Raw genomic sequence first — 7,963 nt, 5'->3', positions numbered from 1 at the left:
TGATCCAGTGATCCAATTTGCTTCACTATATCCTTCAAGTACTATGAGATATTTATTATAATGCAAAGCATAGTCTTGAGTGTATTTAAGATACCCCAAAACTCTTTTCATTGTCATCCAATGAGTTTTGTTGGGATTACTTGTGTACCGATTCAACTTACTAATAGTACATTCTATGTCCGGTCGTGTATAATTCATTATATACATTAAACATACCAACACTCTTGCGTACTCCAATTGTGAGTCACTTTCGCCTTTATTCTTTTGAAGTGTGAAGCTCACATCCAATGGAGTCTTGGTAATTCCAAATTCCAAATACTTGAATTTATCAAGTACCTTTTCGATGTAATGAGACTGTGATAATGCAAACCCTTGTGGAGTTCTATGGATTCTTATTCCTAAGATCACATCCGCAATTCCAAGATCTTTCATATCAAACTTGCTGTCGAGCATTCATTTTGTAGCATTTATGTCAGAAATGTCTCTACCGATGATCAACATATCATCTGCATATAAACAAATAATGACTTGGTGATTTGGAGTGTCTTTAAAGAAAAACATATTTATCGCATTCATTTATCTTAAACCTTTTTGCCAACATGGTATGATCAAACTTCGCATGCCACTGTTTAGGTGACTGTTTTGTGTCACGACCCGAACCGAGGGCCCGAAACACCCCTATCTATCTGGTAATAATGAATATAATTCATATGATAAAAGATAATGCTGAAATAGAAATCTAATACGGAAACATGGTCAATCTAAATGTGATCATAAAACTGAAAACTGAAATCCAAAATATATCTGAATAAGAATGTCTGACTCAGTCTGCGAAATCTGTACTATGAACTAAACAAAACTGTTTGAAAACTGGGACAAGGCCCCCAGTAGACCAAAACATGGCAAAAGATAAATATCTGAAATAAACAGGCCTTCTGAATCATAGAAGGCTCACCACTGCACAATCTGATCTGTGATCGAAAATATCTACTATTTACCTGGACCCCTAAATTGAGCCTCAGAACCTGGAAGGAGGGGGGGTCAGCACAATTGTACTGGCATACGAAGCAATCCAAAATAGAGTAGTTGAACATATATATAATAGATGAGAGCAAATTTTCATCAAACATCATGCATAAAATAGTTTCTGGAAACACATGGGCATCATTCGAAAATCATAAGTCATTCTTGTCAAAATAATTTCTGATCTTTGTATTATTTCTGAGTTAGGTGGCGCTCCCCTACAATTCTAATAGTCCACGGGCTATATAGAATTCTCCATTGACTCGGCGGGGAAGCCCCCAACCCAAGTGTGCCGCAAGGGTTGGAGTGTCTGAGTCTGATACGCCACATGGCACTAGGTCAGCGTAATATAATATACCCGGATCGACAAATCATGATTTTGGGCAATGAGTTGTCTGGACTCATGCCTTCTTCTGGGAACCACCTAAGCTCTCTTTATGCCCTATTTTATCCTTTTCTGAACATGCATTATTCTGTAGTTCTAAACCATGCAAATCTAATAAAGTCTGATTTCTGTATTAGTCTGTGTCTGTTATAGCATTTTCTGAGTTTGGTATCGTCATACCAAGACTTGCAAGTCCTATTTCTGAGCCATAATGTCATAAACATGATCTTTCATAAAAATATAGTTTCAGACCACCCAAACTCAAGTCAAAACCATGAAAAATATTTTATCAAACATATGATCGTCATGTGCTTTTTTGCAAAACCGTGCACCCTTTCATTACATGTATATTCAACATTCACAACCCACTCTTTCGTATTCAAAATTCATATTCAAAATATAACAAAAGCCCAATATTTTATATCATGCTTTTCAAAACACATTCAAAACAATTCATAACATACAAAGATGGGAAAACTCATAACAGGAGAGGGATTCATTATAATTCATGCTCTCAATTGAATAATCATTCTTGAACACATACATACATATAGACATAATTTCAAATCAATTTGGGGGAAAGGTCTAAATTGATTTGAACTTTTAGCCCTCTTTTAAAACACTCCGCAATAGACAAAAAAAGTCTTTTTTCTATTTTTTTTTATTTTAATAATTTAAAATTAACTAAAATTAATTATACTTTCTTATTTGAACTAGGTAAGAAGTCCTAATAATTTGATATGCTTCTAATTTTGATTAAGCTTGGAAACTCTTTCCAAAATTAATTCTATTTGTGTGATAAACTAAGTCTAACTATTAAAAGACAAAACCAATGACAATAACGATCAACAGGCTAAACAAGCTTAAACATAAAGTAAAAATAAACTAAAAGTCCTATATAAGGTAAAATTTTATTATTCAAACAAAGATTCAAGTAATTCTAGGAGTCCCCTTTGCACTTTGAGTTTCTTTTATTAGTCACACACATTAAATTTATTAATTTTTTAGTGTTGTTTTGATGTTTTTCATAATATAATTTTGTCATCTTTTAGGTGTGCTTTGTGATATTTTGAAATTTTATCCGTAATTTTTATTTAAATTGATTCTTATTTTCTAATTAACATAATTTATGTCTGCTAGGTTGTGACCTTACCCATAATAATGTGGCAAAACTGAAAATTCAGGTAGGATTGAAGCTTTGTTGTATTAAAAAAATAAAGTGAAATTTAATTTTTCAATTCATGTAATTATAGTTCGCTAGGGTTGTGATTAAGAAAAATTAAGGTTTATGTTGTTTTCTTCATGTCTAATGCCTCGTTCTTGATCATCTAGGTTAGTAACCTCATGAGAAACCTTCGTAGGAGGTGATTTTGAATTTATTAAGTAATTTTATTACTGATTATAGTAGCTTATTATTTTTGTGGACAATTCATTAAGAATGTTTGCACGTTACGAAAAAGAATCAAACAAGGATTCCTATTTGAAAAAAAAAATTACTTTTAGTAACTGCTAAGATGTATATGAGCTTTCTTAAAAGACATTGATTCATGAAAACAGACAGCAGAAAGAGTCAAAAGTTGAGCTAATAAAATTAAGGACTTGGTACAAGTTGTTGAGGACATAGTTGACAAATCTGTTGCGGAGGTAAAACCGAGAAAAGGAAAAGATATTGTTTGCTTTTGCACAACTTTAACTAACGTAGTGGAAAGAGGTGGTTATATGTACATAATTGGCTTTGACATATGCAATCAACGAGAGAATCAAGAACCTAACAGAAAACCTAAGAATTTATGAGTTGTTTGATATACTAAATAGGTAAAATGGTTTGAGGTAAAGTTTAAAATTAACTTTATCTCATGTCTGTTATCAGACATTAACTATTTCGGGACTATCTTATCCTATCATATGTACTAGAATGGTGAAATTACAATCTTATACAAAGGATGATATAAAATAATCCCATGAAATATCCAAACTCATGAGATATCCCCGTTTATCCAAATTAATGTGAAAACTACCCCTTATGATATACTTCATTGTATAAATGAGGAGAAATATCTTTCGAATAAGTGATATGGGGTATTACATAATGAAATTATTTGGTTGATTGATAGTGTAACACCTCGGAAACAGGTCCTGAGACATCACACGGTGCTCAAGGGTACAAGTAGCCCCAAGCTAACTCTTTTTTCCTGCTATCACGATTTACACTCATTTAAAGCAAATAAACCACCAAAGGTACTTATCATATCTAAGTTATGGGAAAAATCAAGAAAATATACTTCGTCCGAACAAAACACAATACTGAAATCTCAATAAAACTGACAAACTGGTGAACTAGTCTGACAAATCTGTACTACTCAAATAAACTAGAGACCCATTGGGACAGATCCCCAACTGACTCGTACTCAATCAAAATAGACAACTGCATAACTGAAATATTGAGGTATCTGAACATAGATCCTCGAAGCATGAGGACTCACCATTGCAGAAGGTGTAGATCAATGTGCTCGAATATCACTGTCGAATCTGGGACTGAGCACCTGAACCTACATTATGAGAAAATGTAGCCCACATACGAATATGTGGGTCATTACCATGGAAATGTACCAAGTATATGGGGGGTGTATGCAATTTCAATAGTCGAACATCAAATTTTAATAAAAGACATGCATGCTGATATAAATGACTCACTTAGCTTGAATTAAATCATAAAGATCATGGATGAATAATACATGTAAAGTAAAACATGTGAGTCATTACATAAGTTCTCAATTCACTTTCTTCTCAGTATCAAACTTGTAAAGTAATCAAGCCTCAAAACAACTCTCTTTAGAACACAACATTTCGGTCTTTCGAAAACAAGAAACTTTCTCAGAAAATCATAGTTTCAAACCATACACACTTATCCTAGATAGATTAGAGACACACTGTGGGAGTTTCTCATAACCGACATAAACCATGTGAGCTACATGGAGTCCAAAGTCCAACCTACGTTGGAGAGAGCTGTCCTATCCTTGCCATCGGAGTAGGACCTTAGTCATTTCATTCATTAGTGATCACTATATCAGCCTCAGGCTCACATCCTACGGGGGCACTTAGTTCTAGAAAAGTACCACACTTCCCGCTCGGTGCTAAATACTACTCCCGGACTTAGCTCAGAAATTTAAATCAGCCTCAGACTCACATCTCAAACAAATTCAATATTTTGCATTAGGAGCCAAAATGCTACCCCTTCATCATAAATAAATCAAGAGATGTGGATTTCTTTCTAAGATTAATATCAAAGCTCAATTCTTTTCCTTAGAAATCAGGATAACTTACATCAAAGCTTTTAAAATCTCAACTACAAGGAGGTATGAGCACAATTCTGGTAACACTTCAAAAGATATCAATGTTTAAATCTCAAAGACTCATAGTTTCTCAAATAAGCTCAATTCAAAGCAAAATCTTGGGAATTCTTGAAAACATGATATCAACATAGGAATACGATATTCATAACATGAATTCTTAACTTAAAACATCATTAGATAGAAAAATAATGCAAATCAAGGTGTATACAATTCTCATCATCTCATAAACATGTAGTACATCAAAATAACATGAATTCATCTCGAAAGTATAAAATTTTTAAAAAAAATTTATGTCTTTGGGCACAAGAGCGGAAGAGTGTTCTTATTGAAAAACCCCACAAACCTTAAACTTTAAGCTTTGGATGAAATTTTGACTCCGGAATTCTACTCATGAAAACAATGAGTACTTCTTGTAGCCTGCGGGATGGGGAATCCGAATCTCCAAAAGTTATCGAAAACCCATGGTTGAATCTCGAGATACTTGAGTTTTTATATTGAAACCCTAATAGATGTTCTTGAGAATTTTTTATGAAAGTGATGATATTTTGGCATTCTAGGGATTAAATCCTATGTTAGAGAGGTTAGAGGAGTGGAAAATTACCATAATGCCCTTAATGAGACGGACAAGAAGCTGAAAATTCCCAGGTACATGGAGAAGAGCATGCAGCGCATGCTATATCCCGCCGAAATGGAGCATGCATCGCATGCTCTATCGCATGGTCCAGGCATGCGATGCACCATGCGGTGCACGCAAATCGAATGGTGCTACTGTTTTGAAAATTAAACGCACTAAACGATGTCCAAAAATTCCAAAACTCACCCGGGATGTCCTATAGACATGCCCCATCGCAATGCAACAAAAATTTTAAGAAATGAAGGTCGATAAGGTCGCGAAATAAATCGACGAAGATTGAGGGCTCAAAATAAACTAAGTGATAGAACACTTAGAAAAATTCTAAGTTTAAAGATCTTCCTGACTTTGCTTCGGGGTTCTAACGTCACAGAAACTTACGGGGTCTTACAGATAGGAAGGTCTTGGAGGAGGGAATTGGAGTTACAGGCAAAGGTTTAGCGAAATAGATAGTTGTCAAGCATAGAGCAATTATAGATTCTATAATATTTAAGAGCGTTGAAGAAAATAGTGTCATCAGGTCTTCTCAATCAATTGGTGATTCTGAAGGTCATCTCACAACGGATGAAACATTGTCTTTCTTTCATGCCTAATTTGTTTTAATTAAGATTAAAACGTCTAAATCTAAATATACATCTATGGTATTAATGGTAATGAATATACTATGAATTCATGTTTGTAATCAATATTTAGACTACGAAAAAGGCTCAAAAATACCCCTGAACTATCTGAAATAGCTCAAAAATGTCCCTCGTTAGATTTTTGATTCAAAAATACCCATCCGTTAAATATTTGACTCAAAAATACACCCCTCTAACGGAATTCGGAAAAGGATCAAAAATACTCCTGAACTATCTGAAATGGCTCAAAAATACCCCTCTGTTAAATATTTGGCCCAAAAATACCCCTCCCCTTAACGAAATTCCACCAAGCATGCCACCTAGATAAAAAAAAAACTACGTGACTATGCTACATTACCATCCACATGTAAAATGTTAGTATTTTTTAATTATATGACATTCCTTTCTTTTTTATTTTTATTTTTATTTAAAAACGTCAGTGAAACGGATAAAACTTACACGACTTTTTAATTTTTAATCAAAGTAGACAAACGGTGGTTACATAATATTTTTTTCGAAAAAAATTTATTAAATGTAACATCGCTATTATCAAATTCCTTTGATCATCTAAAAAATAAATTCTTTCCTGTTAATAGGTTTAAAAGTGTGAAACCCAACAAAAGAGTCTTATTAAACTGATAAACCCATTAATTATTAGGCCAGTATAAAAGTTAAAATTAAGATTTACTCGTAAAAGTAACAAATTTCAAACTAAACTTCAAATTAGTTACTCAAAAGATGTGTTTGGCTTTGCTAGTTTTTGGCTTTGCTAGCTTTTACTCAAAAAATTTATTTTAAAATGATTTAATAAATACCTCCTTTAATCTAAAATTAATGAATCTTTGAATGTGGCACACATCTTCAAAAAGTTAATGAATGACATAATTAAAGAATAATTTATCAATATTAAGTATCATTTTACTTCTTTTCAAACTTGTTCTAAAAATAATAAGATTATTCATCAAAACTGAATTTAGAAAAATGAATCATTTCGAATGATAAAACAAGTGTTAAAAGGAATTCATTTATTTTGAAAAAGAATTTGCATGTAGTAAATTCAACTCAATTATTAGTACATCAACATTTGCTATCTTAAAAGTTAAAATTCTAACTCCTCCTCCAAGTCAACATCAGATCAAGATCAAGTGTCACGCCCCAAAATCCCATCGGACCGGACTGGCACCCGAAGCCGAGAAGGCCCGGGAGAACCCGTTCAAATACCTGTACTTTCACTTATATGTCACCAAAAATTTGGACAGCACTTCGTTGCATATAGAAGAGTCTAACTACCTGTATCAGCACAACACGCACAAATATATATATATATATTACGTAGCCGTCGGGGCCACCACATATACAAATATAACATCACTATATAAACTTCCATGACTTTACCCTTCCTTATGTCTACAAAACCTCTAGGATATACATGACATAACTAGGGTCGGGACAAACCCCCCGCCCACACATGACTCCTGTACAATAACAAAACATAAGGAACCGACTCGAAAAGCTCCGAAGCAAACTGGAGCTCACCAACAATAGCTGTATGACCTGGCTCCTATCTATGCTGTAAATGAGCTGAGGTACCTGTGCCTGCAGCATGAAATGCAGGTCCCCGTGGGGGACGTCAGTACGAAATATGTACTGAGTATGTAAAGCTGTAGATAATCACATATGATATAGGAGCTCAATAGAAATCAGAAACAAGTGAATAAGTCGTAATAGGAGTGGACCACACTTACTAGAACTTGTGACAACCTGTACATTGTATTTATTCAATCACTTTACCTTCATTCTTATCGTCTTTGTAATCATTACTGTACTGTACTGTGACCATTAGGCTGCCTCCAGTACATATCAACTGGGATCGACCCATGCTAGGCTTATGCCCCTGGGATACCACCCATAAACACATAAATAGGGATCGACCCATGCTAGGCTTATGCCC

Source organism: Capsicum annuum, chromosome 3, assembly GCF_002878395.1.
Source record: "Capsicum annuum cultivar UCD-10X-F1 chromosome 3, UCD10Xv1.1, whole genome shotgun sequence".
Classification (NCBI taxonomy): domain Eukaryota; kingdom Viridiplantae; phylum Streptophyta; class Magnoliopsida; order Solanales; family Solanaceae; genus Capsicum; species Capsicum annuum.
Note: the sequence above shows the minus strand (reverse complement) of the source record.